The following is a 22,821-nucleotide window of genomic DNA, read 5'->3' on the forward strand; positions in this document are numbered from 1 at the left end:
TAGAGGCAGCGGCGCCCGGAGGCGTGCGCGCGACTTAATTACCGTCGGCTGCTGCGTTAATGAGAGAATAATATCGTCCGTAGGCCCAATGGATCTTAAACTTTACGGCGCGTCCCGAGAGCCTATGCAGATGCCGTGCAGCGGCAATTGTTCGCGAGATGACTTTATGCATGGCGCGGGGCTTGGCCGCGAATGAGTTTTGCGCCGGTGCGGTTTCAGAAGTTCACTCTCGAGAGTCGCTGGAGGGTAATAAACGCGCTCGCGGAGTACGTATGCGCGCTGCTTAACGATCCTCTCCTGCTCGCAGTCGCATTCTCGGCGGGATGATTGCTCTCGTTACGCGTGTGCCTGTCACGCCGGCTGCACGGCCCGAGATTGACGCGCGCGCCCGACTACGACGGCGTCGCGACGATCGGAATTGCAGCGCGCGGCCGGAAATCCGCGGGAATGGAGATGTCTCGGCGATCGATGGCGACGCCTGCTGGCAGTAATGATGTCGCGCGACACCATTAGCTACTCGAGTGCGGTTGATGCATCTGCCCGCCTCGCACCCTCCTCGCGACTTATCGATCCGACCGCGTCGCTGGCCTTCTTTATGATTTCCTTGCCGAGCCGGTACCTATGCACTCGGCGGACTCTCCATCGTCGAGGACTACTCCTCTCGGCGATGAAAGGTCAACGCGAATAAAGCGCGTCGCCGTCACCAAATCCTTGTCGAGAGGACGGCCAATAAGTTGCCTCCAAGCAAAGCGGGCTTATGCGAGGCTCTGGAGTTGGATGCACACGGCGTGGCTCGCGACGGGCTTCGTATTGAAACGTTTGCTCGGAGCGCTCGCGAGAGCGCGCACACACGCGAGAGCTCTTGAGCGCTTTACGAGCTGTAGGATTAGCGGATCGGCGCCGCAGCCAGTCTGCGCTTTGCGGACGCGCTGACGACGACCTACACCAGCCCGGAGATTGATTACTTATGTCGATATTGCTCTCTCTGCCCCCCCCCCCCCCACATGTGTGTGCACACTCCTCAGTCTGTCCCAGCCGTAATTGCAGCCAGCAGAAGCTCGATTGAATTGTATCTGCTGCGCGCAACTGCGGCTATTTTATTGAGTTTTCTGGCGGAAAGTCAACGATCTAGGAGCGAATGAGCAGTTAGTTGCTCGCTTCCTTTCTTCATTGATCAGCGCGGCGAGGCGCTCGTGCAATCTAGGCATCCCATTACGGTATTGCGTTACGCCGTACGGGCGAGGTGTCACTCTTCCCTTCGTCGACGGGGTATCCGTTTCGCCGTCTACGCAATGGCGCTCGCAATAGTCAATAGGGCCTTTGTCGCCAGCGCTGGAGAGCCAAGCACAGGGAACGAGCGCGCCCATCCGTACGTGCGATTAATTAGCCGCAACGGCACCGCGTCGTGTCCGTGCGTATGACGTATGCCGTGCATCAGCGCGCGGCAATTACGGAAAAAATAAACGCGAAAAGAGAAATAATGACCGGCCGAGCGGGGCGATCTGATTGATACCAAGTTCCCGATGCGCGCGCATAGAGCGAGAGACCAGTCTAGATAAAGCAGCCGAGGATTGATGAGGATCGGTGGAGATGTGGAGATCGGTATCACAGGCTCGCGTAGCGGCGGCCAGCGAGAGTAGGCCATGATATGAGGAGTAGCTCTCATTCTTTCTCGCCCGAGCTCTCCCTCTCTCTCTCTCTCTCTCTCTCTCTCTCTCTCTCTCTCTCTCTCTCTTGCAGCTCGCGCACTCGGGTTAATTTATTACGCGACGTGTGGTGTATCGCGCATCGACCACACGCAGCCTCGACTGCTACTATAGCGCAAACTGCTACAGATTTATTGCGGAATCTCCTTGCCGAACGACGATAGCACGCCCCAGCCCGCTCGTTTCTCTCCCAGGCGGCTCGCGATGATCGCGTGCCATTAATCGATTGTCGTCGTCGCAGCCAGCTAATGACTTAATTCTCGAAAGCGCCACCTTTTTTTCGAGTGCCGCTGCAGCGCAGTCTTGTAGCCGGTGACGTCAGCGCGGCCAGATCGCTATCTTTCTTGTCGCCGAGAGCGCAAAAGAAATGCAAGGAATCGCCTGATCCGGGCGAGCGCACCGCGGCGGCGGACCGCCAGCATAATAACAACAACGGCGACGACAAGGAAAAAACGAGCTGATGTTACGTCCGAGCGGGAGATCGGCGAACTCGTAGATATTTGCCGCTGCCGCTGCTGTTCGCGATCCGAAGAGGCAGGAAAGGCAAAAGCATAAAAAAAACCAAAAATAAACAAAAACTCAATGAAAAACAAAGAAAAAAACATAATATACACGAGAGTCGCGCTCAATCTGCGGAGATTGAGTTCCTGCTAGAGATAAATGCTACAACGCCGCCAATTAAGTGATACAATTATCGGCAAATATCTCTTCCCGGTTTTTGCTCGCTCGCGATCTCCCTGCCGCCGGGCGTTTTCGCGCGCTGCCCCGCCGACCGAGGCGTGATCGGACTTAATTAATTTTGCCCGGTCGGCGAGGCAACGCGGCGCGAGGCGATGCACAGAGCGCGCCGGAACAATAGGCGTGTCTGTCCGTACCTGGCGGTCGAGCGCCGAGCAGCGCGCCGCCGACGCGCATGTAATCGCGGTAATTCCGCGCGGGAAATCGAAACGAATGCAGTCATTGACAAATCATCGGAGCGCCCGCGCGCACGCGAGAGAGAGAGAGAGTGGGAGCCGCGCTATCGTGCCGCGGCGATCAGCTATTACGGCAGCCTAGAAATCCTCGATATAATACGCCCCGAGAGGAGCGCCGGCAGCGACGGCAGCAGCAGCAGCAGCAGCAACGGCGGCGATTTCCCTTTCGCGAGAGTGGCTTATTTCATAACGCGAAGCCGCAGATTGTTTTTTTATCGAGAGACTGGCAGTGCTGCTCGTAAATTGTTCCCGCCAAGTAGTTAAAGGACGAGTCCGGTCAGACGAGGGCGAGCGCGATCAACGCCTGCCGGCGGCAGGGCAGTCAATTTTCGTCGTCGGGTGGTTTAAAAATTTGCCTCACTCTCTCTCTCTCTCTCTCTCTCTCAAGGATGTCGCCCGTAAATAAAAGCTCTTATGCGTGTGCCGTGAAATTCGCCGTGACCGCAACGAGAGCTATATAATACGCGCGCGATTCCCATCTCGCTCTCGGTGCAGCTCCAAGGTCGCCAGACAGCGTGTGTGCCCAGCACTACGAGCAGACGATATGCACGGGCGTGCGCGCGCGAATATAGTAACCTCCGACACCGATAAATTATCCGAGTGCCCGAAAAAAAGGCAAAAATAAAAAGGCGAAACGTAGTTGAGAAAACGATCGCCGGTTATTTATACATACGAGCTGGCCCTCCTGCTGTGGAATTCGAGCGGTTATCAATCGCGCGTGCACGCGCGCCTACGTGTCAATTAGGAATGGAATGGATTGTTTTATACCCCATCCTCGACGCGACGGTCCGGCTTGGTAAAGCGATACAGTAAATCCGCGACAAGGTCGGCGATACCAGTTCAATAGTAGAGGGACAAGCGCCGTCTATCAGCCGTTCGGCTGTAAACAAGTTCGATCGCGGGCTATAAATAGCCTAATTAAGCGCCGGGCAAAAATGACGGGCAGCTTGCGTTCGGCACGACCGCTGCGCTGCGGCTGCGCACGAGAGGCCGCCGGTTTCTCGAAATAGAGGCGGCGTGCTCGAAAAATCAGCAATAAATTCAGCGCGAAATCGCTCATCGGACGTTACTTAACGAGCGCGCGCTCCACTCTCTCTCTCTCTCTCTCCCTCTCTCTCGATGATATCTGCTCTCAAACGAAGAAGCTGCTCCCGGGAGAGAGAGAAGAGAGAGAGAGAAACTGCCTCCGCAGGCGAGTACTGCCGTGGCGGCCGTGGCAGTGGAAGAAAGAGAGTGAGCCGGCCGCAGCGGCAGCGGCAGCGCCGAGCGAGGAAGCTTCCCTCGGGGAAAAACGAACAGCCAGACAACGCGAGCGAGCCGAGCTGGAGAGCTTCTCGCGGCCACAAAAGAAATGAGTTTCTCTCTCGACGCTGAGGCTTACCTCCTCGGCTTGCCTTGCCGCTTGTTCCTCGCGCTCATTTTTTCAGGGCGGCCGCCGCGCCGCGACCGTGCCATACACAGACCGAGAGAGAGAGAGAGAGAGAGCCGATTCTCTATCTGGCTTATTCTGCATTTGCATTGAAAATACTTCATTACTTGCGTCCTAAAAGAAGATGAGGAGCAGCGCGAGGAATGCAAAGCAGATATACACGCGGACGAACCAGGTCAGCGCTGCATCTCCCCTTCTGGCCGAGCTTCTCGCGCACTACTGCGCAGAGAAAAACGGTAGCGCGCGCCGCGCGAGAGAAGGAGAGAGATCTCGGCTCTGGATCTCGCCGAGAGGGCGCTCGGCGATCCGCCGTATGTTGGCCAAATGTAAAACGAGAAGCACGAGCGCGCGAATCTAAATATAACTGCGAGCGCGACCGATGGGCGCCAAAGGAGTATTCCACCCTCGCTCTGCCTCTCTCTCTCGCACTCGAGTGGCCGTCCGTCGCTCTCGCTGCAGATGCCAGCTCGCGATGCGCTCCTGCCTGTCTACGCGCGTGCGAAAGGGAAAGCTACTTCCAGAGGGGCTTTCCGCCCGTCGAAAAATCGATCGCTCGCTCGCGCGTATCGATTAGCGTCGGCGTCGCCACCCCGGCGAGCGCGCCCACGAAAGCATTCCCTTCTTTCCTCGGTCCTCTTTGTCCCCGCTGACAAACAGCGCGTGTGCTCGCGCGCGCGCCTTTCCCTTCGACGCGACGCGGCGACAGCAATTAAAGCGGCGCGAGCTTTTTTCTCCCCCCCCCCGCCGCCGCCGCTCTTGCGCGCTCGCTTTTCCGCGGCGCTTCTAGAATTGCCCCGAACAAACAAACGGCGCACAATGCGAAGGAGCGCCGCGCGGCCGACTGATTGCGCACTGTCGCCATTGTGTATCGTGGACTTTTAATTAAGCCGTAGAGACTATTGGGAAATCGCTCGCGAGAGTAATCCAATTAATTGCGCGGAGCTGCGCCTGTCCGCGCTGGCAGCGCGCATAATGGCCAACTTTTCAATCGTCTCCGTTGCTTTTTTCTCCCCTTATTTATTTCATTTTTTCGTTTTTCCCGCGTGCGATTTGTCGTGAGAGTGGCAAGGTCACGATCTCGCGGAGATTGCCGTTAAAGGTGAATCCGTAAATGGGCGGCGGTGCGGCGCAAAGCGGTGGCGGCGTATAAGTGGCACTGTACTGTATCGCCTACTAATCGCGCTCTTGCTGTTGCCGCTGTGTGCCCTTTTATCGCGAGCTGCCGATCGTACGTGGTGGCCTTCGGACTCTCAAAGGGAGACCGGGTCAACGGAACCTATTTGCCGTCCCCTACTTTCTCTTCTTCGTCCCCCGCGCGCGCCCATGGCGCACCGCGCGCACGTCCATCCTCTTTGTCCACAATGGACGTGTGCTCGCGCTTAATTATTGTCCACGTCGATATTGCCCCCTCCCCTCGCCCGCCCCTCTCCTTCCGACCTTCGATGTGCTCGTCTCGGACAAAACGAAGAAAAACTCGGCGAATTAGTCACGAGTACTTAGAGAAACAGTTAATAACGGCCAATCAGCCGTTCATCCGTAAAACGCATACCGAAGATAGAAAGAAAAGGCGCGGGAAGGGAGGCAGGGGATAGCTACAGCTCTCGTCATGTCGACTAGTGAGGTGCGCTTTTCTCGAGCGAGAGCATGCCGCGTTTTGATCGAGCGACAGGCCGCTCTACGTCGAGGATCATATCGCCGTGAAGGATGAATATGGCAGCTAACAGCACCGTTACACTTGTATGAGCGATTCCTTAAAAAAAAAGCCTACCGTCATCGGCACCGTTTGCTTGGAACATTAGAACGCCGCTCTCACCAAATGTTCACAACTTCATTTTTCGACGTTGTCATTCAACTAAATCTAGTCCACCCGAAAATAATTTGTCCTATTCACAGACATGCTCGTCGTTTCGTTGCTCGAACAAGTACTGACATCGATAAAAACGGAAACTTGGCTTTTTGTGGCTTTTTTATGCTACTTTAAAATTGAATAGAAAACGAAAAAAGACAGCATAAATCCCAATTGAAATTTAAAAATTTCTATGGTTTAAAATACGTCTTGAATCATTATTTGCTCAATTTTTTTTGTTGACAGAGCTTTCGAAACAACAATTTCACCTCAACGTGTCAATTTTACCGTTTTACTAGTGAGCTCTCTTTTTTGCATTGATACAGTTTTGAAAGCTCTGCACGGCTCGAAGCTTTAAGCGAGAGATCAATCAAAATATATTTCCGATGTACATTGGTACGTCGAGCTCGAATTTAAAGTCAGATTAACGCTATCGTTTTTCGTAATTTATCAAATTTCAAAGAGCAGGGTAAATTATATAATTCTTTATAACGTATTTTATTTGATATACGAGCAATATACGGTTATAACAAGTATTCTCGATATTGACTTTCGGTTTCAGATGTATCTCGAAGAATATAAAGGTGAGAAATGATTGCGAACCGTGCGTCCCAATTAACATTTCTTAAAAATCCGGTTAAATCAAGGGATTTTTTTTCCGTGAAACACTGCTGATATACATTGACGGTGAGCCGTCGGCTGGAAAAAGTGGATTACGATGACGGAAATTGGCGCAGGACGAGAAACGAGGTAGCTTAAATACCTATCGAGTCTCCAGGTGCACAGCTCGTATGTATGTATAGGCGAAAGAATTTATCTCGCGGCAGCTTTTGTCCGCCACGTTGCACTGCTGCACACGTGTGCAATTCTCTTACGTTTAATTGCGAGTTTTCTCGGACTATTGGGCAGAAAAATGGAAAGGAACGGCTCTATTTCCGCGTCGCCGGGTGGATTCCCGAGATCCTTTTTTGGAAGATCGAGGGAGCGCGCGCGAGAGAGAGAGAGAGAGAGAGAGAGAGAGAGAGAGAGAGAGAGAAAGAGAAGAAAGCGGTTGTGCGAAGCCGAGTGCAATGCACCTTTGTGTTTCGCCCGCGTATAATTAAGCAGTTTGTATAGGCGCTATATGCGCATGGAATAAAACCTGTGATCCGACAATCGCACAGGCTACGGTAATGATTCAATTTAGCACGGCGGCAATGTCGTTGCGTCACGCGTAAATAGCATAAACACAGAGTAGCTTAATTGTTTTTTTTCTCTCCCCTGCGATCCGCGCAGGAACGACGGAGCTACGGCTATTTGGGTTCGGTTAGCGGCAATGACATTGCGCGAACGGCGCCGGCGCTGATCCAGCGAAATAACAGTTGTGTGCACAGCCCAGTTCAAACAAAGCATGATCGCCGAGAGCTTAATGAATGGCGGCGAGGAGGGGAAAAAGAATCGAGACGAGCAGAGAGCGAAGAAGACGAACGATAGGTTTAATTATAACGTTAGACGAGTCAACGAGATGCTCATAGCGGACACTGAGATATTGGAGGCCGAAGGAGGGAGACGCGCGTTTAATATATTCGACGCACGTCGCGGCGATAGAGATAACGGGCAACGCCTCGGCAACTTTAATCGATTGGCCACGTGCGCGCGGCCAGATTTTACGCTATTGTCTCTCTCGCGGAGCATCGCGCAAAAACCCATCTCCCGAGGCTATGCATGCAACGCGCGCGCGAGCTTTGATCGATGAGAATTTCATCGGGCGCTCGGTCGAGCGATGATCGCGCGATACGCGCCGAGCGCTCGCTTATCGATTGAAAACTGGTTTTTCACACTCCCGTGAAACGCACAAAAGCGCAGAGAGCAGCCGGCCACCGATAAACAACAAAAAGAGCATAGGCCAGAAGAAAGCAGCGCCAGCGAGATAATGTATAAATCATCTGGCTGCGGTCGTGATGCTGAAAAGAAGTCTAGAAATTAATTAGTACTCACAAATCACTCGACTTGAAGGTCCGCTAGAGAGAGTTTTCAGAACGAAAAAAGCCGAATGTATAACAATGTCGGGCGGTGTCGGGCGACGTGATTTACCGGCGTCTTTGAAGCTCCTCCGCTCTCCCCGCGCGCGCGCGCCAAGTTATTGCAACGCTCTTCGGTTTTCAACGTCTCAACGTCATTTTTACGGCACTTGCGAGCTGTTCTGCGCCCGCCCCCCTCCCTGCTCCGACCGCCCCACCTCTTTTTTCGCGCGCAATGACGCATTAACGAAGGGAGACGCGCGAAGATGCGGGCCGCTTTCTTTCGCAACACAAAGGAGAATAAATTGCCAGTTTTGTTCTTGCGGCCGCAGTATGCCCGGATGATTGACAATTTGCAACGGTCATTTGCATTTGCGCTCATTCTTGGCGCGAAAGCTCGGGCGAGTCGCGGGCATCGGCTTGCGCGCACGGCTTGTTTATTTAAAACGTTGCTGCACGCGCACGCACGCGCAGAGCTCTAAGCCTCGGCTTGGCTTTCCGCCCCCCCCCCCACCCCCCATCCCCGACGTTCAACAGCATAAGCTCCAAGGATTAACCGATCGTCCCTTTGTTTGCCAGGCAGTGTTGTGTACGGTCTTTAATTGATTTAAAGACTCGCGCACTCTCTTCGCCCATTCATTGCTCTTTGTTTTTTTTTCTTTTTTTTTTATTCTCTCGGCAAACGACTCCTTTGTAATAAGAATTGATTGGCGAGGATGAGCCGCGAAGGAAACAGAAGAAAGAAAAAAATAGGCGGATAAAGACATTTCAACGCGTCTATTATCTAAGAGTCATGTAAGTGAATTCCCGCCGTGTAGAGAAATTGAAGGTCTCGGTTACACATACAGGAGTAGCATTGTTTTACGAGTAGGTATATAAGAGTCGAGTCACGGCGTCGACTAGTAGTGCGAAGGGCGCCCGAAAAGCGCTGAGCGTAGCGAGCAACCAACATTAGCATGTGAACACGCTATGTGTATACATATACATACACACACGCACATATAAAGAGAGTGAGAGAGAGAGAGAGAGAGAGAGCTGAGTAATCTTCCGAGCAAACCAGAAATCCCCGTTCCACGCTTCGGCTCGCCGCTTAATTCGAGCGACGTTCGCCGTCGCCGCCGCCGCGGACGAAGCCTGGCTTTGTAAGGACTTGTCCGTAGCAAGCCGGGATTATACAACACGCGATAGTCTAGTAAAGCTCGTAACCGTAAAAAGCAGCCCGAGAGAAAGAAGTGAAATCGAGTATTATTGATTCGGATGATGAATGGTGGTAGACGTTTGTGATTGACCGTAGGGAGATGATCGTTATCAGGACCGTCTTCGGAATGAGCCATGCGGTCGGCACGAAGAGGACTGTATATCGCAGTGCTCCATTCATCGAAATCACCGCCGCGGCTGCCCGTCGTAACTCGGATGCGCTCGCTGGGAATTCGCGTGTTTACCGTTGACAGTCGCGAGACGTAATCGCCAGTAGCGGCCAAGCGGACGCTCGGCACATATTAATCGGGCGGCTTCGACAAAAGGTCAGCGTCCACTCACCGTTACGATGCACAAACTCGGCCGGATAATCGTCAGCTCGCGCTCGCTCAGAGAGAGAGAGAGAGAGACAGAGAGAGAGAGATCTAACGGCCGCGGCTGCTAATGAGACAGGTCTATTCCAGTGGTCGCGCGCCACATAGCTGCGTCCGATTCGCGCCGTACGTGTCGTATGCGCGCGACTCGCGAGCTGCACCGCGATAATAACATTACGTATGCCAAGCGACCAGCCTCGCTCGCTACAGCGAGAGAGTGCGCGAGCAAACGGTCAATAGAAGCGAATTAACATTTTGAACGGGACGCTATGGCTGTGGCGCTTCCTCGTTCCTTTTCCAGCATTGTTGCTCGCTCGCGTCGATCGATCATTCCACGAGCGCGCGGATTATCGCGCATAAACTGCGTCTGGCGACGTTGACGAAAGTGCCCCGCGCCGACGATGCTAATGCCCGAGGAATTAAATGCTCTAGGAGGTCCGGCCGCGAGACGCGCGCGCCACCGGCAAAGACTTATGACTTATGAAAAATTCATATCGATAAGCCCGCGGTCCCGCTAGTACGCCGCCGCCGCTGCCGCCGCCGCCCCGACGGATACGCCATCTTAATGAGGCTAATGACCGTTAATCGCGAAAAAAAATCGCCTCGCGAGCGCGACAAAAACCGAGCCACAATAGCAGCGATGAATATGCGACTCCCATCGAATCCTCCATCCTCCGTGTTTTTGCTCCCTCGGCGGAAGTTTTATACGCGCCGCGCGCTTCCCTTTCGCCCGCCACGGGCGACCTGGCAGGCGCACGGGACTACAGTCACCGGCGCGGTCGCGGAGCGCGCAACCAGAAGCGGCGAGCATCAACGCTCGATCGCGATAACGCCGGGCCGCGAGCGCGCGCGTCCGGGAATCGGTCGCGAGCGCGGAGCATCCGTCGATCGCGCGCGCCACGCGCGGCAGCAGCCGACGAGCGGAGCAGGTCGCGTTCACACGAGAGACGACTCGTCGAGGCGCGCGCTCTCCTCGCTTTTCTCTCTCTCTCTCTCTCTCTCTCTCTCTCTCTCTCTCTCTCTCTCCTCTAATTCTTATTAATATTAATGCGCGGCGCGCGCGCCCGCGTCGGTCCTTTTACGCGCACAATGCGGCGACGGGCGCTGAGAACTGTCTGACACTGCGTCGAGCTGCCAGAGCCCAGAACAAATGAATCCCGCGGATGCTCGCGGCTGCAGCGGCGCGCACGCCTGCGTCGACCGACATAAATCCGCGCGCGGCTGCTAACCTTTTGATCAGAGGCCGGCGATCGAAATTCAGACGGTACGCGGGCGAGGGCGAGCGGCCGAACGGTAGTGCATGTCCATGTTGGGCGCCGAAAGCACGCCTTTCATGGCGCTGCGCACGCCCGGAAACGTACGCCGCTGCTTAATGAATCTCGCGCTCGGCGCACGCATAACTCGAACGTGAGAACCGGCGCCGCGCCATCTATAAATAATCATCGATGCGCGCTCTAACATCGGGCCAGATGCAAAGCAGCGCGCGCACCCGAGAGGAATAGGCGCGAACAGGCCGCCGCCGCCGCCGCCACCGCCGCCGCCGCCACCGTCGCGCGCTCCAGCTCTCCAACAGCCGCCCGTTATGCGGAACACCGCGACGCGACATCGCCGACTACACGCGCGCGCTCGCTCGCCACCTCGTTATCGATCTACCTCGCTCTTATGTACACTCGCCAAGCCATTATCGATGCGTTGAGAAGACACGTCCGTTAGCCTTAATAAAGATAGATATGCGCACGCGTGATTTTCGTTGCGGGTAGCTCCTCCGACGGAGCGCTTATTAAAGGCGCAGCAGATGACGGAAGAATGGACGCCGCGTTGTCAGCGTGCGAAGCTGAATGTCTAGAGAGAGAGAGCGGCTTCTCTTTTCAGCCGTCAGTGACGGAATGCCGAGCGCCTGTAGCTTTTCCGTAATATATATTCGGCCGTCGAAGCGGCTCGCCAAACTACGCGGCGACAGCGACGATGGCTGCTGTTGTTGCGCTCGTCGTCCCGAGTGGGTGGAATCCAACCAATTTAGATAGTCATCTCCGCTCTCTCTCTCTCTCTCTCTCTCTCTCTCTCTCTCTCTCTCTGCCTCTCTATCTATCTCTCGCACGAATTTTCTTAACCGCCGCAAATTGCGTGCAGCTATCCGCGTACACGCGCGGGTCCGTTCTTTTTCCACATCTCCGGTCGTTTTTGCAGCAGCTCGCGCGCGTTGCATAAATCAGTGCTCGGCGATCGTTGGTTCGATTCGTTTGCGCGTCGCCGGGCCGCGTAGGAGGCTATTTCGTTCGTTTCGCTTTTGCTTTTGTTCCCGTGCGGCGAGTACTGCGGAGCGCGCGTTTCCATCTCCGAGTGCAGCAGCCGCGCACGATATTTTCGCGGGCAGCGGCAAACGAAACGGGAGCCGGATCGCGCGGCTGGCCGGGCTGCACTCGGTTTTTTCTACTTGGCCGCGCGAGCCGTCCCCGTCGTGGGCAACTGGGCGCGGACAAATCGCGGGCGTCGTCCGTGCGGCGCGAGAGGGGCCACGCGCTCGTCGGGCATAAAGCGCGCGTGTAATAGGGAGCTGGCCTCTCGTCGGGGGAGAAGACGAGTATGCATGCGGAGGGCCCACGGGTATAGGATGACAGCAGCGGCCAACTAGCTCGCGCGGGCAGCGCGGGCAGCGCGGGCAGCGCGGGCAGCGCGGGCAGCGCGCGCAGTCTTGCTTTATTTACCTTTCTCCGCTGGTCTTGTACGTTCGCGGCGCGGCTGGCTTAGGCGCTCTCGCGCGACTGCACGTCTATCCGCGTCTTTTCGCCATCTTTTCGCGTCTCTTTCTCTGGCCTCTAGGCCCGCGCGTGCGTCTATAATTTGCGCGCGCTCCATTACATTTATTATGCCGCAGCCAGAAAGGAGGGCCGCTGCAAAGGCCAACTTTTCTATTTTGCCTCCGTCTCGGCGCGCAAAAAGAAGGGGCGGCCGAGAAGGCCGAGAGGGCCGAGAGGGCCGAGAGGGCCGAGAGGGCCGAGGCGTAAGCGCGCTATTCAGCGGCGAAAAGTTGCTTGCGCTCGCGCTATATGGGTTTTTAAGCTTGATTTAGTGGACGACATTAAGCGGTATTACGCGCATTATACGCTCCAGTCAAAGGAAAATTTCGCGCACGCCGCAGCGCCAGCTCGGCAACCAAACGAAAGCTCGCCCGCTCTCTCGGGCTCCGGGCCCGACTTATTCACGTTCGACCGGAATTGGATGGCTCTAGCGGCGATAGCGCGAATGTTATACGGGAGATAAGAGAGCGTAAGGGCACGAGGAGGCCGGCAGGAGAGAGCGAGAGGGAAAAAGACCTGGAAAGCCGGGGGAGGGGGGCAGAGAGAGAGAAGGCGAGCTGGAGTTGCGCCGGGCTCGGGCGCGCTCGGCAACTCTCGGCGACGACCTTGAACGGGCCCCGTATGCTCTATGCCACTGACACGGACCAAGGACGTCGCCGCTCTCTCTCGCTCTCTCTTCGCTCTGTACTCTTTATATCTGCTTGGCGCGCGCTACGCGTACGCGTACGTGCGCTACGTACGCGAGCCGCTGCCGCTGTTGTCCCGAAATGCGGTCGTAGAACTCGCGCGCTCGCCGACGACAACTTCTTTTTCGCGCACGAGCGACGCGGAGACGCCGCCGAGGCGGCTGCAGCCAACAGCGGCGTGGCAACTCCCCGCGAGAGCAAAGCCGAGCGTCCAAGTCGGGCCGGCTGCCTTGAATTTGGAAAAGCACGCGATGAATCCGCACTCGAGCAGTTCTCCTCGTGGTGCCGCGCGGACATTGCCCAAGCGGACACGTTGCTACAACGAAAGAACGTTCGTCGAATCCTACGGCCCTTGTGCGCATATGCGCGCGCGCGTCCGTTCGAGTAATAATCATTTACCGTAATAACTTTAATTATTATTAGCTCGCGATCTGCCATTACGCCTTAACGATCAATTTCGTCGTATTTGCACTTTTATACCGTTCCGGAGGCTTATTACCGAGCTTCCCGGAAAGTACGTCCAAAATGCCCCTTCCATTGCTCGCCGACGATTTCTTATCGATAATAACAACACCAGTAGCTTTATCCCCGGCGAGGCTGAGAAAAAAGCGTTTTTCGTTGGTGAAGGCTGCACACTTTACGTGGAAGCGATCCCGAGCGCCGAGCGAAAGGAAAGAAAGAAAAAACTGCCCGATCGCGACGAGAGCAGAGCAGAAGCGAGCGAGAGAGAAGGTAAAAGCGCTTACGTCGCAGTCGAAAAATATACGTATCATTCGGTGAGAATATCGTGCACCGTTACGCGCATCGCAAGTACGCGGGTCCAGGCTTGCGGCCTCTCTCGCTGGATAATAAGCGGCTCCGCATCACGACGACGTTTAACAAGCTCGGCTCTCTGTCCCTTTGTCGTCGCGCCAGAAATTCGCACGGGGCGCGGGCGCGGGCGCGGCAGGAGGCGAGCGGAGCCGGAGCCGAATCGCGCGAGGCGATGACGCAATGGACCGCCGGAGCCGCGTCTCGGCGATCCGCCGCGCGGGAGAACGGGCACTCGGCTCGGCTCGTCGGCCGCGGTCGATGTGCCTGCTAATTGAAAGCCAATAACGCGGAGAGCGGCCGGGCCGGTTCGCGAGCGCGCTCCACCCGAGGAGACGACGCGGCGGCCGATCGACGGAAAGCAAAGTGAAACGCGCTTTTCCATCCCGAGCAGGCAGCGCGTGCACGGCCAATTTCAACCTCGTTAACGTCGTAATTGCAGTGTCGAGAATAAAGCCGTTAGTAGCCAGTCGACTGATTAAACAGATATTTCCAGTATGCGCACGGCTGTCTCTGCCTCTCTTTATCTCCGGCGAGCAATTATATCGCGCAGTCGCATGAATATTCGTCGCCGCCCAACAAAAGCCCGAACGCAAGAGCCGAATGGGACTTGTTGTTGAAAGCTGTATATTTCCGAGAGCCGAGCATTACGTTGTCCGGCGGTCAAGTGTGCGGCTCGAGCGAGCAGCTCGCCTCGCGTGTGCTCGTGTACGTCGGAAGATTAGAATAGCCGCGGCACACTCCGACGACAGGCTCGTATGTAATTGGAGAGTCGAGCGCGCGCGGAAGCTCGCGAAAGCTCGGGAGCCGGCTGGTCGGCCTCGTGCCCGTCGTTACCGAGTGAAGGCGCCGAGAAATTGGGCGAGTCGGCACGCAGCGTGCCAGGTAGAGTTTGCGAGGGCAGCGGCCTCGCGTCGCGGGTCGAGGCGGCCGATTGAAACGCGCGAGCGAGCAACGAACCGGGCGCTCTCGAAAAAAAGAGAGAGAGAGAGGAGGCGAGCGTCCTTGCGAGCGCCCTCGCACTTCGAGGGCATCGCTTCGCTCGCGTTCGCGCCTGCGCCGCTTATTTATTCGTGAGGCTACCGAGCGAAATTCCAGGCGGATGCAAAGCCAGCTGACCTGCATCTTCGCACGCTGAATATTTGACGAGCAGCCGACGCTGCTGCCGCGCGCTCTGCTCGCGTGCATTTTTCAGCGAGCCTCGCCGTCGACAACTTTCGCCGGCGACGAACGCGCTTTTTTCGTTCTCGTCGTTGAGACTCGCCCCCCGCGCATGGCGGGACGTCACCTCGATTCGACGATCGTTTTTATCCCTCGGACGGGCGATCGCGTCGTTTGTACAGCGCGGCCGTGCGTCGTTAGAAAACTTTGCTGAAAAACTAAAAGCACCTCGTTCCTGGCATTTCCCACAATTTCTCCGCTTCTCTTTCCACCTCTCTTTCTCGTCATTTCCTCGAAATTGTCGCTGGCTTCGCGCGCAGCTGGCAAACTTCCCTGCTGATAATTGCTCCATAATGAACGGCGACTAGCCCGGGGCAGATTCGCGGTGCAAAGGACGGACTGGGGAGAGAGAAAACAGAGAAGACGCGGCGGCGATCAAGTGAACCCGATTAAGGAAGGATCGCCCGTTAATAGAGTTCTCTTAACGAAATTAAACGTCCGTATCTATCTTCCCCGTGGCACGTCGATAGATCTCGTTACTTTGATCCGTTATAATAGATACCCCCCCCCCCTCGTTCGCTCGCGCTCTGGCCAATCGTAAAAACGCCATCCTTAATAAGGGCCGAGCGCGCGAGCACCTCTGTTTTTTCATCTTCTGCTCGGGCGATTCCGTCCGCTATCATTACCGTACGAGAGAGAACTGCTGCTACTGCTGCTGCTGCTGCTGCTGCTGCTGCTGCTGCAACCGATCAATCAGTGGGATTTCATACGCGTGCACCAAGCCATCGTCGGAAGTCTCGAGTTATCGGCCGCGCTCGGTACTCCTATATGCGTGTTAATGCATACGGCACCGGTGTAATGCTCCCGCTTGCCTTTTTACTTTTCATGCGAGAGCCACCGCCGCCGCCAACGCCGCGAGGATGTTCCCGAGATTTGTAATGATTCCTGTCCCGCGTACGACTCCATTCGTACATTTCTTCGGTCTCCTCTGCATATTCATGGCGGGCGCGCGCAAGCTTACCTGCTTGGAAAGTCAAGTCGCGCGGACGATAATTATTATTCGCGCGGAGAGCTTTTTCCGGAGCCTCGAAGTTGCTTCGGACGGCGGCTTCGCGAGAAGTTCTCCAAGCGATAATAAAGAGGAGCGAGCCAGCGAATCCTGGAATTTGAGACACGCGATCGCGCAGACCTATCGATTTCTGCCTTCAAATTAAACGCGCCCGTCCGCCCATAATTTACTAGCCAGGCGAAACCAATTTTATTGAAATTCAATTTGAAGAAAAAGAGAAAGAAGACAAAAGATCTCGGCGATCGAGCCGACTGTCGCTGAATGCGGGCAGCGCGAGCGCGGGCGAGGGCGGGCGAGGGCGGGCGAGCGAAGGGTTCGCAAGGCCCCGAAAAATGAGCAATCGCGTGATCGCGCTCGGGATGACGAGTGGGGACCCACCGCGGAGCAGTGGCCGTCGTCGTAGCACACGGCCCGATAAATAAATCGGCCCGAGCGAGCGTTTAATCCGATCGGAGACGTATAAACGGGAGGAGGCTCCGGCGTGAGCGGCACCTACGCGCCGCCGCGCCGCCGCGCCGCCGCGCCTCCGCGCCGAGTCTTTGACCCCGTCGGGGCTCTCGATTGCCGAAAGTTTCTCAGAACCGGAAATTCCTGTGCCGCGCTCCCGAGCTCGACCCTCTTTTTTCACGAGCCGCTCATCCGAGTTGACAAGGTTTCACGCCGCGCACGCTCGTACGCGCGCGTAACTCTCTGCTCTTTTTTTCACGTGCCAGCGAGTCCGCGCGAGTATTATAAGCGTCACGCACCTGTGGACGCATCACGTATACCTGTATTCGTGTGCGCGCGGCATATGGGCATCATCGTTACGAGAGAGGATCTTCGGTTTCTGAGGTTTCGCCGATGGGAAGGCCGAAGCTACGAGGTCGTTTGTTAGATGAATACACCTTTTAGTCGTTTTCTATTTTCTCTTTCGGGCTTCAGTTTCCGAAGGATACTTAAGTACCTACTGATTATATAGCACACATGCGAGTATAATGAATTGTTATTACGAGAACAGAAAATAAAGGGCGATTTTTCAAGCTTATCATTTTGCGCGCGTTTTTTTTTAAATCTGTCAGTAGCATTGAATACTCGTTCCCTTTCACTTTCGCGCGAAACAGCTGCCGCTGCGTAAATGGCCGATGCCATAGGCAAACGCGCCGGTGCAGAAGAAAGCGAGGTGCGCGAGAGTTCGAAAATCCGCTCGGAAAGGCCGCGGCCAAAATAACGAGTCGCGCGCGCGTAACTGGCCGCTGGTTGGCGTAACGCGAGTGTCGGCTTTCTGGCTTGGTCACGCTGTAACGGCTGCCACTGCCGCTGCTGCTCGTCACGCCATTTTTCATTTCGACGCCAATTAACGGCTTCTCCGCAGCTCTCTCGAGCGACCGAGCGACCGAGCGAAAATCCAGCTTGGGCTTTTATTGGCCGCCAGTTAACGCCCCAAAAGCCGTGGCCGCGCGCGAACCGACGCGCTTCGCCGAACTCGCTGCAAACCTAACCACTCTCGCAGCAGTGCCGGGTCTCCCTTTTTTCGCCCGCCGCAAGTTCACGGTCAGCTGCGTTGTTATAGCGCCGCCGCCGCCGCCGCCGCCGCCGCCGCCGCCGCCGCCGCCGCCGCCGCCATCGTCGTCGTCTTCGTCGTCGCCGCTGTCGTCGCGCAACACGCTTCGATCTACTATCGTTAAATTTGTCGTTGCGGTTTTCGCAGCGCGAGCCAGACTTGCTTGAGTTGATTGAGATGTGCGTCGCGTGCACTTGTTTTCACCAATTAGTCGTTGGACCGATGCCGTTTGTAGATTTGGGGTTGATCATCCGTCGTCGATCGAAATCGAATAATCGCTGGTTTTATAACTAATAATAAGGAACGGACCGCGGAACGACGATGGAAAAAAGAGCCGATGTAGTATGAAAAACTTGCATTTACGCAGGTAGACTTAATAGTTATGCCAAATTCGCTCTAGGCTTACTCACTTGTTGACAGTCGCGAGATCTCGGCCCTGGAACAAAGAAAGAAAAAAGTAAACTGTTAGATATGACGTTATAGGTTTAACGCGCGCACTTTGTACACTGGGCTACCGTGCTTACATGCGAAATCTCGCACGAGCTGACAATACGCGACGATAAATGGCATTAACACCTGGGCCGCCTTCCGTGTACGCTGAGCCGGCGGCTTTTCAATCGTCGAAATCGCGTGCCCAACGTCGCGCCAATCCAGTTCGGCGTCGAACTGGCGTACGACGGACTCGCGCTAAGGTTCCGTAACCCAGTTTCGCGCGCGACCATAGTCAAAGGCGCTCTGGAAGAAAAAAAAACGGTAAATCATGAGGTGCTGGTATAGAATAACAATGCCGTTGTCGATTAGCGCTTCGAAGTGAGTCGCTCGCGCGAGCCGAGGGCTCGGGAGACTGACAGCCCGGCTACCCTCAGTAGCAGCAGCAGCAGCAGCAGCAGCAGCAGCAGCAGCAGCAGCAGCCGCGGCGGGAATTGCGCAAAAGTTAACTCGCGCGCACGAATTAATGATAAAGCGTGTCGAGCTCTGGCGGTGCTCTCGTCGGCTTCCACCGTACACTTTGTGCACGGCATTCTCGCGCAGCGTTGCGTCACTCGCGCATGGAATCTCGAAAATGTAGTGTATAAATACTGTTATCCGCGCGGCCAGCGACAGGACGGCGATGCGTTTCGCGCGCCGACGATGACGCCACCTCGGAAACCGGAAAATCCGGCAAAGTCATTTGTTATCTTGCCAGGCGCGCGCGCTAGCGCAAATGTATGTGTGTGTGTGTGCACTTAGGAAAGAGCATCGCGCTACCGCTGCGTCTTTATAACCCGAGGGCACTATACTAGCCGACGACTTTACAGCCTCTGCTCGACCAAATTCACTTTTGCATATATTGTTTGACGGCTAAATATAGGAGGGTAATGGCGTCGTAAATATATTTTTAGCAGCTTCAACTTTCCTACGTCAACGTAAATAACGTCGCAATTAAAGATACACGCGTGTCTTTTTCCCAGCGGACTGGTTTACCCAATTATCGCAAGTTTTTCAAGCATTAGCGGAGGCTCGACGCGCGGAATCAAAGTATCCCCTATCTTTTTCATGCATCCATTAGGAACTTTTACGAGCATTAAAAGCGAATGGTACTGAAAGGGAATTGAACGAATGAAAAGTCAGAAAATTCGCGTACGTATTTCGATCAGGCCTGAACTGTGGTGCGGCCGCGAGTTCCGCGGCGAAAGTGGCGTCACGACCGCGTGCGTCGCTCGTCAAAGAACGTCTCGTATCGATCGCGCGCGATATTCCCCGGCGAGGCCGCGGCGCAAGAGAGCGCGGCAAGCGGGGAGAGGGATCGTCATTAAATCAGTCGGTGGGAATGCCGACGACGCACTCGCTCGTGCAAATTGCAGCGTGGACGAGTGGGGGCCGGGGGGGGGGGCGGCAGCGGCGGCAGCGGCGCGGGGGACGGAGGAATTAAAAAGCCGCTTTGTCGAAGGCGATAGCGCTCGGCGGCGAGCGCTGAGCTGAATTGCGAGCAAGTGCTTATTTCCAGCGCGTTTCCTGCCTGAATTCAGCGTAGCCTCGCGCTCTTCCCACGGGAAGTCGAGCCGCCGCGCCGCGAGCCGTATGGAGCCAGAGCGGCGCGCGCTCGCTCGCCGACTGTACGCCACGTCGATTTTGCCCGCAGGCTCGTGCTCTTCCTCCGTCCGCCAGCGCGACTCGCCTTGCGCTCGCCCGGTGCAGCTGCGGCCGCGCCGCCACTGCACCGGAAGCAGCGCCGATGAATAATTTTTCCTGCGCGTCTCTTTGCACGGCCGCGCGCGTTATTATTATTTTGGGCAGAGTCCATTTCGCACCGTCGCCGACGGAGCCTCGCCGCTGCCCTTCGTTACCAACTGGCTTCACCCTCTCTCTCTCTCTCTCTCTCTCTCTCTCTCTCTCTCTCTCTCTCTCTCTCTCTTTCTCGGTCGAACACCTGCTACAGCGACGCGGTAAGGGGAGAAAAATAAAGTGGAAACCAGGCAACAGGTTGCAGGTTGAATTTAGCGCGTACGCGCCGGCTGTGTTGCACGTCGGGGCGCATCCTACCGCGTCGGTTTTTTGCGCGAGTCGCGCGCTAAACATGCAAAATTGGGCGTTCGTCTCGCGCGCGCATCGACAACGAGGCTCGCCTATGTAGGGAGGCCATTTGTCGGGTGCAATTGACGGCAGCATCGGCGCGGCCCCTTGGGCTTTCCGCAATTATTACGCGAGCGCGCGGACTCGAGGCGCCAGTCGCGGAAGAGCGCGCCATCGTCGCTCGGCGCGCGCGAGAGTCTCCGAATATGCTGATGTCCGAGGCTCGCCTTGCAGCGATCGTTCCAAAAAAGGAAGCGCGTCGCAGAGCTACGTGGAGGACGACGGCGACGACCTTCCGTAAAGGTCAGTGGACACAGACACGTCCATCAGGGTGGCAATCTGCGCGGAACGGCGACGACGCCTCGAGCACAGCGCTGCACGGCTCGTGATGACGATTCCGTGACGACGCGCAAAACTGTTAGACTACGTAATAAGGCCCCCGAGTAACTCTCGCTCGCTGATGTACGCATCTCGCAATTGCCCTCGCGTGATGTAAGTCAAGTCTATAGCACCGTCGCCGCCGCTGATTGGACCCTTCCTCCCTCTCCTCTTCGTCGCTCTTCGTTTTTCGTTGCAATCGCGCCGGAGTTCGGCGAACGCGCGCAAAGATGCAAACGATTTATTTCCGACATCTCGACGGAACGAGAAAGAGAAAAAAAAGCACGAGATCGTTTCCCAGGTTAAATTGTAGTTTTACGCACTCGTTGCGCAATAAACTGCGGAGAAAATGAACGCGGAGCGTGCAGTTGTTTGCATTTTTAAAGCCTGTTTTTTTCGTTGCCGTAGCTTTAGCTTCGCGTCATTAACCATGCGAGACTAACAATTATTTTCAAACTCAATAACCATCCAGTCAACTATTTACAAGCGAGCGCATATCCACGCGCGCGGGTGTTTCATTAGCGTCTCTTTGTTTGCCCCTCCTTCTCCATAAAACGGAAAATCGCTCCGCGAAGTCTCGCGCGGCTTTGGCGAGAAAAAGAAAACGGGCTTTCGAGACAAAAAGGAAAGAGAAGAAAAAACGCTCCGTACGGAAGGTTCTAATTAGCGGCCGAGATTTCATTTTCCTTTCGGCGAGTCCTAACGAGCCATCGCGTGCTTCCAGAATAGAGGCAAGACTTTTCGAGGGATTCGAGAGAGAAGGAGAAAAAAGCGAGCGCGCGGTGGTCAGCCGTGTCCTAAGCGTAACGACGAGCGCGCGGCACGCATACACGCGTATACGTCGCTGCGCGCTCGCTGCGCTGTGACGGCGAAGGCCAAGATAATCTGCACGGAAGGATCTCTTATCTCGGGTGCGCACGTTCGGCGGTTACGCGTCGCGCGCCTGCGTTTACGTGGCTAGCTTTCTTGCCGCGAGCCGCTCGGTCGCGCGACGGTCGCGCGACGGTCGCGTCGTCGTTCGGCGGCTCGCGGCTCGCGGTCAAACGCAGAGGAGTCCGGCCGAGGTCTGGACGCGCCACGATTGATCGTCGTCGCGGCCGCAGATAGAACCGAGCCGAGCTATAAATAGCCGGCTCTAGTCGCGGGCCGGGCCTGCCGCGATTATCCCTTAATAGCTCGAATCTCCAAGTGTACTTTGCATAACATTAGCCGATGCCTCCCTCGGTTACGCGTCGCGGCCATTCGTACCTATCCATCTCCCTCGATCTCTTCTCTTTCTCCATAGTGCGCGCCGCGACGATTAATCAAGTCCCGCGCGCGCGCGAGCCGCTCGGCCGAGGACGCCGCTCGCCGGCTCTTTTTATTCGCATCCTTTATCGAGGCTACGAACTCGCTTAGCGATGCCAGCTCTCGCGCGGCTCAGCGCCGCGCCAACCGCTCGCCATTATGCGAGCGGCGCAGCTCCTCGCTCGCACTCGAGCGCCCAGCGCCGCTGTCGCTCGTCCTCCGATCGGTATCTTCGCCACTGGGGATGGCTGGCCAGAGTCTCTCGTTACAGGGCGACGAGCGTGCGGCACTACCCGACGGGCTTTCGTCGACGAGCCTCGAAACCGCGACTGTCGCAATCGCGAAAGAAGGATCGGCAATGCGTCGTGCGCGAAGGAAAGGCAGTTGTTGCGGGCTAAACGGCTCGTGAAAAAGCGCGGCGTCGACGTGGCTTTCGGCTCGCTCGTAAATCATCGCGCGCGAGCGAAGCGGCGCCCATTGGACTGCCTTGCATTTGCGCAAGCGCGTGTCGCGGCTCGTCGTTTTTTCCCCGAAGACAAGCTGCCACTGATCGTCCAGTTCTATTATTAATTACCCCAGGATGAGTACACGTACCCCTGATTTCTTCATCGCGCCGGAGATTCTCTCTCTCTCTCTCTCTCTCTCTCTCTCTCTCTCTCTCTCGATGTATTTATGGCCATTAGAGCAATTAACGGTACACGTCGAGGAGCGCATCGTGTGTGCCTTTCGGCGCTTTATAAAGAGTTATGCAAAGCGTGTCTGCTGGTCGTTGCGGCTAATCTTTTTTGTAGAACGGTTACACCGTCGAGCGAAATCACATTCTGCGCGGTAGCGGCCGAGAGCAGCCAATCGATCGATCTCGTAATAGTTAAATCCCGATGAACACGAGTGAGAGAGAGGCCGCTGACTTATCGACTGCTCGCTACGAATTCTCGCAGTGTTGGGCAAGCGTCTCGCTGGCATGCGAGCATTCCTCGCGTTTTCGGCGGCAAAAAATTCAAATGAGGCTTGGC

At 55.9% G+C, this 22,821-nt stretch overlaps 1 protein-coding gene across 2 annotated transcripts in view; it reads right to left on the reverse strand.

The window, feature by feature from the left end:
* Nucleotides 1-22,821, reverse strand: part of LOC131664896 (uncharacterized) — a 94,111-nt gene that overhangs the window by 24,373 nt on the left and 46,917 nt on the right. For both annotated transcript variants that reach the window (XM_058936342.1, XM_058936343.1), the window contains exon 2: nt 18,001-18,026. The gene's annotated coding sequence lies outside the window, so the exon portion shown is untranslated. The remainder of the gene's footprint in view (nt 1-18,000; nt 18,027-22,821) is intronic.

Source organism: Phymastichus coffea, unplaced genomic scaffold, assembly GCF_024137745.1.
Source record: "Phymastichus coffea isolate CEN01 unplaced genomic scaffold, Cenicafe_Pcof_1.1 PCOF00046, whole genome shotgun sequence".
NCBI lineage: Eukaryota > Metazoa > Arthropoda > Insecta > Hymenoptera > Eulophidae > Phymastichus > Phymastichus coffea.